The sequence below is a fragment of the Pseudophryne corroboree genome, chromosome 5 (genome assembly GCF_028390025.1).
Source record: "Pseudophryne corroboree isolate aPseCor3 chromosome 5, aPseCor3.hap2, whole genome shotgun sequence".
Taxonomy (NCBI): Eukaryota; Metazoa; Chordata; class Amphibia; order Anura; family Myobatrachidae; genus Pseudophryne; species Pseudophryne corroboree.
The window spans coordinates 183,099,869-183,109,781 of NC_086448.1; positions in this window are offsets into that span (position 1 = coordinate 183,099,869).

The window sequence follows — 9,913 nt, forward strand, 5'->3', positions numbered from 1 at the left end:
GTCTTGCACTCCGATCTTCTCCACTTACAGGTCCCTGTAAGGAGGTAAAGAGAAAACAGCCGTGCAGGGCCAAGACCTAACCTAGTGTGCGTCCGCTACACTAGCTACATAAACAGAGCCCTCAAACTAGCTTGTGTGAGTTGTGCAACACAAACTATGCGCAAACTTTAAAACAAACACTTTGCCCTGCACGGTAACAACATACATCACAATACCAGAGTACAATCCAAGTATTTACAATGGTGCTGTTCCTTTAAATCCCTACCTGCCACTGGGGGTGGGAGTGGGGGGGGGGGCGCCGTACAGCCTGCCCACCTCCTGTACACTTCCTTACGTGGGGCTCAGGCCAAGCGGGCCTGCCTACTTATCCACCTCATGGTGGCCTGGGCCTAGTTCCCAGTGCCACCTTTATTCACCCTGGGGGGAGCACGTATTTACTGGGCCTAGCACCCCTAACTGCACACAGGCCAGAGGCCTGACATCACCCACGGGCCTAGCACCCGCCTATCTTGTCGCCCGTTGGGTGACCTGGGCCTAGTGCCCAGGGTCACCTTATATACACCTAATAGGGGGGGTTTGCTGGAACTAGGGCCTAACGCCCTCTATCTGTCCCCCACAGGCCTACTGCCTGGATTGTGGCCACGGGCCTAATGCCCGCCTATTTGCCCACGGGCCGGGAGGGCCCGACTGTGCCTACGGGCCTAGTGCCCGATCACCCGGTGGTCTAGGGAGGAGAGAAGGAGGGGGGGGCACCTTAGAAGGGCCTACCTGCGGAGGAGAAGGCTGCAGTGGGGAACTGCACAGCTCTGTTGCTTCCCACCACTGAAGCGCTTCTCGGCCTGGATGGGCTCTTCTGCCGCTGGCCCATCGTGGCCAGAGGCACCGCCGTCTCCTCTCCGCGTCCAGCCGCCGCTGGACATCCTCTTCCAGGAGCCGGGCATCTTCTGGCCTCTTCCGTGGCCTCAGGACCTCCCGCCGCGACGTCCTCTTCTTCCTGGCGCCGCTCGGATCTTCACCGCTTTTCGGCGCGGCCTTCCGTCTTCTTCTCCTGGCGGCGCCCGGATCTTCACCGCTCTTCGGCGGTGGCTTCTTCTGTCTCCGGCTCCCGCCCGGCGTCTGACGTCAGATGCTGGGGGCGGGGCCTATGACTCGGCGACCGCCGATTGGCTCACCGCGCCCCTCTCCGATTGGCCGGCGCCTCGCGAGCCGCGATTGGCTCGCTGGCGGCGCTGGATTTTAAATCTCGTGGGCGGCGCTTTTCATTGGTGGCCAGAATGGCGCCAAGTTTAAAGCGCCACTGCCGCGGTGCTGCCCGACGCCGCTGACAGTCTGGTGCAGGGAAACGTCTGATCCCTGCACCAGACACCCGCCACTGCCGCACACTGACAGGCGCTGGGAAAAGACACACTGTCCCAGCGCTTTCATACACGTTCTCCCACAGGGGACACAGATCCCCTGCGTGCTGCTGCTGGGATGTGTCCTGGGGTACAGGGCACATCTCCACAACTGCACAGGAGGGGGGGGGGGAGCCTATACATTGCCCCCTACGTATCCGCCCCTGGTACCACAGACCCTGGGGAATTCACAAATCTGGAAGACACCTCAGCTTGATCCCTAATGCCCACAAAAACTTGGGGTGGGAGAGGCTAACACGCTGCCTCTCCTCTGAAGCCCTGACTGAGACCCCATGTTAGCCCCAATCATCCCCCCAGCTCCTAAAGCTGTGGGGGATGACTTAACCACATAATTCCTAGCTAAAATGGGCGGGGCTTATGGCAGCGGGGGCCGAGGCCCCTGAAACGCTGCTTATTGCTGGGAATGGCCGGCGGGGTGTGCTTGCCGGGGCTGGCCGCTCGCTTGTCAGCCAGGCCCGCAGCACATAAGGAGAGGTAGGCGGCTGACTGCCCGCCGCTGCCCCGGCCGGAGCAGAGCGAGCACCGGGGACCGCGTGACCGGCTCCCGTTATAGTGAAGCGCCTTGCTCCCCTCACAGCCGGAGAAGCCGCAGCCGAGGAGAGAGGCTTAGACGCCTCAACAAAGCGGCGGGGAGGGGGGGCACTGCGCCGGGGACAGGGCATGGCTAAATTGAGGTAAGGTAAATGTGAGGGAAAACAAAATTAAAATAAATAAATAAAAATTAATAAACTGTAAAATCAATAAATAACACAATAATACAAACTAAATGAGGGGGCTGAATGCTGGTACAAATGTAATTAAAATAAATGAAATCAATTAAAAGCAATTAACTACCTGCAGTGTGATACCAAAAACCTTTACCAATCCAGTTATCACAAAATGGCAAAAGGAATTTGAATTCCTCACCCATAACTTAAATAAGTTAACATATGTGGTCATTCCGAGTTGTTCGCTCGCTAGCAGTTTTTAGCAGCCGTGCAAACGTTATGCCGCCTCCCACTGGGAGTGTATTTTAGCTTAGCAGAAGTGCGAACGAAAAGATTGCAGAGCTGCGGCAAATTTTTTGTGTGTAGTTTTAGAGTATCTCAATACCTACTCAGTGCTTGCGATAACTTCAGACTGTTCAGTTCCTGTTTTGACGTCACGAACACGCCCTACTTTCGCCCAGCCACGCCTGCGTTTTTCCTTGCACGCCTGCGTTTTTACGAACACTCCCTGAAAACAGTCAGTTGACACCCAGAAACGCCCACTTCATGTCAATCACACTGCGACCAGCAGTGCGACTGAAAAGCTTCGCTAGACCCTGTGTGAAACTACATTGTTCTTTGTAATAGCAAGAAACGCGTGCGCATTGCGCCGCATACGCATGCGAATAAGTGCCGTTTTTTTGCCTCGTCGCTGCACAGCAAACGAATGCAGCTAGCGATCAACTCGAAATGACCCCCATAACCCTGACACCAAACCACTTCTCTTTGGATAACCGTTTGATTGGCATGCGACAACAACCTATTAACTAATATCAACACAAAAACCAGATCCAGACAGTTTAGCTACATAACAAACAGGGTGCTTATATTCACTCTATCCTATGCACTCTCTCGTTCTTTTTCTCTTGTGGTTCAAACCAAAGCTCTATTATAGAATGAATAAAGCTAGTAAATACTGTTAAATTGAAGGAGGCTTAGAACCGGCAAAACACAAATACATTTATTTGAAACTGGCAGTTTATCATTCAGTTTGAGATTATCAGAGAAATTGTTTATTGTTTGCAACAAAGCTCTGTACAATTTAAATCATACATTGCAACAAGGAATAAACAAAGCTGTGTTATTACAATCCATTATTCTACAGAAATAGTTACTGAAGACAAAATTACCTGTTCTTTTCTTGGCTATAGATTGCAGACAATTTCTAGCAGCTAAATGTGTTAATGTCTTAGGCGTAAGTTAGTTTAAGATATTTGATAGAGCCTCTGTTGAATAAGGTAACGGTGAATTAAAAGGATTTGCAGTATATTGGAATTATAGGGTTTGTACAGAGGGGGTCATTCTGACCTGATGGCACGCTGCTGTTTTTCGCAGCGGTGCGATCAGGTCTGAACTGCGCTTGCGTGTGGGCCACAATGCGCAGGCACGTTGTTGGGCAGCGACGGATTCAAAGGAGAAAGTGTTCACAACAGTGATCTCAAGAAGATTGACAGGAAGAGGCCGGTCAGGGGTGTCAACTCACCGTTTTCTGGGAGTATCGAAGAAAACGCAGGCCTGCCCAGCCGTTTGCAGGGAGGGATCCTGATGTCAGCTCCAGGAAGGATCATCGCAGTGGGTGAGTAAGTCCTGAGCTGTGCAGAGACTGCACAAACTTTTTGCTTGTGCAGCTCTCTGCACAGCCGATCGCAGCCCTGCACAGCTCTAACCCCCTCCCCTGTAGGCGCAGCAGTGTGAAAAATAGCCTGCGTGCGACCAGGTTGGAATGACCCCCAGAGTTCAGATCAGATTTCTAAGAAGTCATATACTGTACATTTGGGAAAATGTGTAACTGAAATATAAAGTGGTGCCTCCACTATGTGCTAAGGTGGGCTGTTTAATGTTAAAATTGGTTATCTGTCTACATAAAAATAACAAATGCTGGATGGTCTTACTGCTATTTATTAAAAAAAAAATTCACACTCAAAAAACATATAGCACTATACCGGGCATATTTATCAACTAGGTGCTCATCGCGCCCTATGGGCGCTCTTCACACCGTCACAAGGTGCTACGCCCCCTTAAGCCTTGCACGGCTTTTGGGCGTGCAATATGTTGATTACATGGAGTATTACCACCAAACATAATTGTGTGATTGGTTAAATATTGCGCGGACAAAGGGCATGTGATGGTTAAGGGGCCTTAGGCCCTTGCGACTGTGTGAACAGCACAAGCAGGGGATGATGAACACCTAGTAGGCGCTGTGAGTGGGGGTGTGGCGGGTGCAGGGGAGACACGGATGGTGGCGGGGGGCCAGGGGTGTTGCGGTTGCGGGAGTGCTTCGAGTGGTGGAGGGGCGGTTGAGGGGGGGGGACTGCAGATGGAGTCTGTAGGTGCTGCGGGTGGCAGATGGGGGAGGAGGCCGGAGGTGCTGTGGATGGGGGAAGTGTCGGGTGCGGGATAGACGTGGATGGGGGAGGGTGTCGTGGAGTGCGGCGAGTGGGGGAGAGAGTCCTGAGCCACCGTGGTGTGGGGGTAGCGGGTGTGGCGCGGGCGGGGTGGTTGAGGGGGTGCGGTGGGTGGGGGAGGGCCAGGTATGTGGGTTGCGTGGTTGGAGGAAGGGCGGATGCTGGGGTGCCATGGTGGGGGAGGTGGACCGGAGCCACCACGGGTGTGATGATGCTGCGGTTGTGGGATTGCATGAGGTGCCAAATATGACCCCACATGTAACAATGTCCCCCTAGTTGCAGGATACAAATAATGGCCATCATCGTCTAGTGCTCCCTGCCCTGCCATTATGTCAGGAGCAGGGACATTGTATATGACTGGGCAGCAGCCATGACCCTGGTGCAGCTGGATTGGACACTTCCCCGGCGCTGACACCAGGCAGAGAGAGAGGATTCGACTCGTTGTGCGGGGCCGAGGCCAGACCCGGGCGCTCCCCTCGTGTAGGTGCAGGGCCGTGAGGAGGGGGCAGGGATGGCGATAAGCCGCAGCGCTATCGCTGTGCACTCTGATCTCTGCGGTGGCTGCCGCCTCCTGCTGCCCGGCACCCATCGGACACACAGCAGCAGGCAGGCCAGGAGAGGGGAGGAGGAAGGCGGCGGGCGGCTCTTACCTGCTCCCGGCACCCATCCGTCTCGCATGAGCGGGTGATCAGCGGCATGCGGTGCGGTGCGGGGAGCAGGTAATAGCCGCCTGCCGCCTTCCTCCTCCCCTCTCCTGGCCTGCCTGCTGCATGGCACCCATCGGACACAGCAGCAGGCACGCCAGTAGAGGGGAGGAGGAAGGCGGCGGGCGGCTCTTACCTGCTCCCGGCACCGCACGCTGCTGATCACCCGCTCATGCGAGACGGATGGGTGAGGACAACGGGGCGGTGCAGGGGGGTCGGTCTTGGAGGCGGGGTGATGGCGGTTTGTGTCTGTAACCTATAGATTAGGCCAGATCTGTGACTCCGCCCAGCGTTAGCAAATGAGTCACAAAGTCACAGATCTGGGCTAATATATAGGAGATATTGCTTCTTTTACTAAATAATGTGAAAAAGGGTGTTTTCAAACCCTTTTCACATTATTTTAGTATCGCCTGAATGTACTAATGGGCAATTGGAGGAGGAATCACAAAATTCCCCTCCAAGCCCAAATATATATATATATATATATATATATATATATATATATATATATATAGTAACCAGATAGTATTTCCCATAATTGTAATGGGAATTGCGATCTGCCCAAACAACAATGGAAAAAATACCAGATGGAGCCCTGTGATAATAGCGCTATCTTCACTTACCTGTACCCAGGGGCTGGTGATCGGTGAGCTCTGGTCATCTGAGGACACATCTGAACTTGCTTTTTTTGCTTTACTTACAAATCTGAATAAGGCCCTATATTAGTGTAACATAACCTGAAGGAATACTTCAATTACAAATTGATAGGACACCACAGTGAATATTTAAACTCCTCTGTAATCTATGATGAGAATAGTTTCTGGAGAATGTATGCTTGCATGCAGAGCCCTCCTACCCTTTGTCTGTTTGTAATTACCCATTCTTTATTTTTATTACTGTTCGACTACTGCTTTGTTCCCAGTTGTACAACGAAATAGAATATGCTGGTGCTCAGTGCCGTAACTAGCAGTGTGCGAAGTGTGCCTTGCACACAGCGCACTTTGCCTGGGGGCGCAACCAGCCACTGCAGTGATCCGACATTACCCTTCTGCTACATCTACCTCCTGACTCCAGCAGTCACGTGCATACAGCTATATCTGAATGTAGTGTGGAGACGGAGGACCTGGGTGACTGTATATACATCAGTGAGTGTGTGCCTGGCAGCGCACAGAACCCCAGGTCTGCAGCTGCTAGTCACTGACTCTTCAACAGAGAGGATCCTTCATGGAGATTCCGTCCATTGCACTTACTTACTGATACCGTAATTCCACTAATAGCCTGCACACAGTCAGTGTAATATCTAATACAAGCTCATGCCTCTTGGAGCAGCATCGTGAGTTGTTCTGCAGCTTTTGACATAAACCTTTTTCTTCAAAGAGAAGGTACTTTTGCTCTGATCCTTTACAGATTATTTCAGAGGCAATATGCAATTCACAGAGTCCCACATTTATTTTTATTTATAAGTTGAGTTAGAGCAACAAAATAAATGTAAAAATGCTGCATAGCCGTAACTAGGTGTGTGCCTGCGGTGTGTTGTCCACAGCGCATCTGCATTGTGGGCGCATTCCGCTGTCACACACGTACCACATAGGGCTGCGCCGCACAAGGGAGACCAGCACCCGGCAACCTTGTCATCGTGTGATACAGATTTGTTGCCGGGCACTGCAGCTTGTGGTCTCCATGCTGGTCTCCCCTGCTGTGTCAGGGGTAGCTGCTCCCCCTGTTGTCCAATGGCGCCGGGCTCTAGGAGTGGTGACTCCCCCATACTGTGGGCTCACCGGAAAAGAGTGGCGGCTCCCCCAATGGCAAGCTAGTCTCTCTCTCCCTCCCTCTCCCCCTGCCTAATGTGTAAAAAGGGGGACTCTGCCTGCTGTAATGTGTAAAAGGGGGTTCTACCTGGCCTAATGTGTGACAGGGTCTCTACCTGGTGCCTACCTCTAATGTGTGTAAGTGGCGCTACTGTGCTGCATAACTTAAAATTATGGAGACTACTGTACAGTGTAATATTAAATTGGTATTACTTTATGGCAAAGCCCCTTCCCCATGAAGCCATGCTCCTATAATTTTGTCGCCCACCTGTGGCTGGCACTGGCCCTGTTTTGTATATGGGGGGGGGGGGGCGCCGATGCTGTTTCTTGCACACAGCGCTAAAATGTCTAGTTACGGCACTGCTGGTGCTATATAAGTAATTGTTAGTTTCTTAACTTCTGAGTAAGCTGCCAAACACTACATGAGGTAGAGAAACGCATTAAGGACTTATAAATGCCGAACCAGCTGGAATATTTGATCCCTGGGTGACATCTGCACTATTGTGGTATGCACACTTTGGAGAGGGTTGCGTCATAGGATGGCACCAGCAGCCAGCAGGTGCACTAGCTACCGCTTGCAAATAAGTGTAGGCCATTGGGAATCTAAAGTATTGGAAACCATATACCATTTTTGCTCCAAAATATATATACTGCTGGGTAGGAGTGTAGGTACTGTGACAGCTATACTAAGCTTTGCTATCTCCGCTATCTTTACTAAGCTTCGCTACTGTGACAGCTTCGCTATCGCTGGTGCTAGATTGGCCTGCATGCAGGCTCAATCTAGCAGGCCGCTCATTTCACCTGCTGGGTGAAATGAGCGGCCCTGCCAGTCCCCCCCCCTGCACACTCAGCACACATCGCGCTGTGCTGAGCGGGGGGAGAGATGTGTGCTGAGTGGTTCGCTCAGAACACATCTGTCCCTACATCTCCCTCATATATATGGCCCTTAACTGTTCACCCATGTTTACACAAGGAGAGCAGAACAACAAGCTCATATAACAGTAACACAATGCCTGTTGTATCTACAGTATCTTTACTAGAAAGCAGACTAATACATTTGCATGCTACTAATACAGTATAGTGACTATTCCGTCTTTCACAGCTATGTTACCTAGAAAGGAATGTTCATTTGATATACAGTTTATTAGTGATCACGTATAACATATTGAATATTGGGCATTAATTATTGGTTTTTATTGCTATTTATTTATTTATTTTACTTTTTTTTATATAGTTGTACCAGCCGGTGTGTGTATTGATTATCGAAACATTAAACTACAGGGTGTGCATATGGTAGTGACATGCGCAGTGGTGTCGAGAGAGGGGGGAAGAGGATACAAATTACCCGTGCCCAGGTCTGATGGAGGGGCCCAGTGAGGGTCCAGTAAGGGCCCAGGCCCCCTCCCTCTTACCTGGCAGCAGCAGCTGCAGCTCTTCTCCTCAGCCCAGCACACTCTGCTGTGTACTGGGCTGCAGTGTGGCCATGGAGGTTCTTAAAATACAATTTTTTTGACTATTGTTCTCTAAAAGTACATGACCACACCTCCTGTGATTAGGCCATGCCCCTTGAAAAGTACCTGAGCCTAGCCCGGATCTCGACTGCCCTGGACATGTGGTGAGGTCTGTGGCTGGGAAGGCACTGGATGATTCTCTATCTACACCCCTCCCCCCCAATATATTTAACAAAAACCAGCCCCAGGCTGAACCAGCCAGGGGGAGTAATGCCATAGCAGGGGAGACACTCGGTATGGGGTCCCCCTACCATCACAATAAACTCCCTTCATACTGGTCAGCCCCAGTGCTGGGATTCCTCGGAAAGTTGAGGCCCCAGAAAAAATGAATGGGGTCCCCCCTCCCGAGCAACAACTTTCAGCCCAGTGCTATGCACCGCACCCCTGGTGGCGGTGGGTGTGGGATTCATGACATGCTACTATTGTTCTTTACAGGCATCATACAGGTCCCAGCAAGTCTGCCGCAGCATGCCGGCACTTGAAGAAACACAAGTGCCTGTATGACCGGACAATCAGGGCCCGCTGGCACCTGTAGTCCTCCTGTAAAGAAAATATTAAAATAAATACACAACACATTTAAAAAAAAAGTTTATTGTACAGGATCTTCACCTGGGGGCTGGAGGACTTTGGGCAGCTCTTTCCATGGCCGCCGCCTGCCCAGGACTTTTGGAATCTTCTGTCTTCAACTGGGGGGCTGCCACCTACCCAGGGCTTCCGAGTCTTCACCTGGATGGCGGCAGCCTTTGGGCAGCTCTTTTCCATGTCCGCCCCCTCCCCAGGGTTTCCTGGTGTCTTCTGTCTTCGGAAACTCTTGCACGCTCCCTCCCCGCCGGCAGACTGACAGCAGGCTGCCTCGCGCTGGCTTTTATAAGCCAGCCCTGAGGGGCGGGTTGATGACGTGGTGAGCCGTGATTTCTTAGATTTCAAAACTGATGCTAACTACGCCATTTTATAAAGTGGAACCACTCCGCTCCGCAACTCTGCAAAATGACAGGCAGGGACTGGATCCAAGAGGATCCAGTCCTGCCGTCACGCCAGCCATCCCCGTCGGGTTCCGCCGCCGCTCATGCCTGCACCTCCACCACACATCCCGCTGTCCAACGAGTGATGACAGCAGATCCATCACTGGACAGCTGTATCCAGTGACAGATCACATCTGGCTGACTGACAGGGGCGTGCTTTCATTTGCAGTGAAAGCACGCCCTTGCCACTGAGGCCGCTTTCACAGTTATTTCTCTGACGTCCTAGTGGATGCTGGGTACTCTGTAAGGACCATGGGGAATAGACGGGCTCCGCAGGAGACTGGGCACTCTTAAAAGAAAGA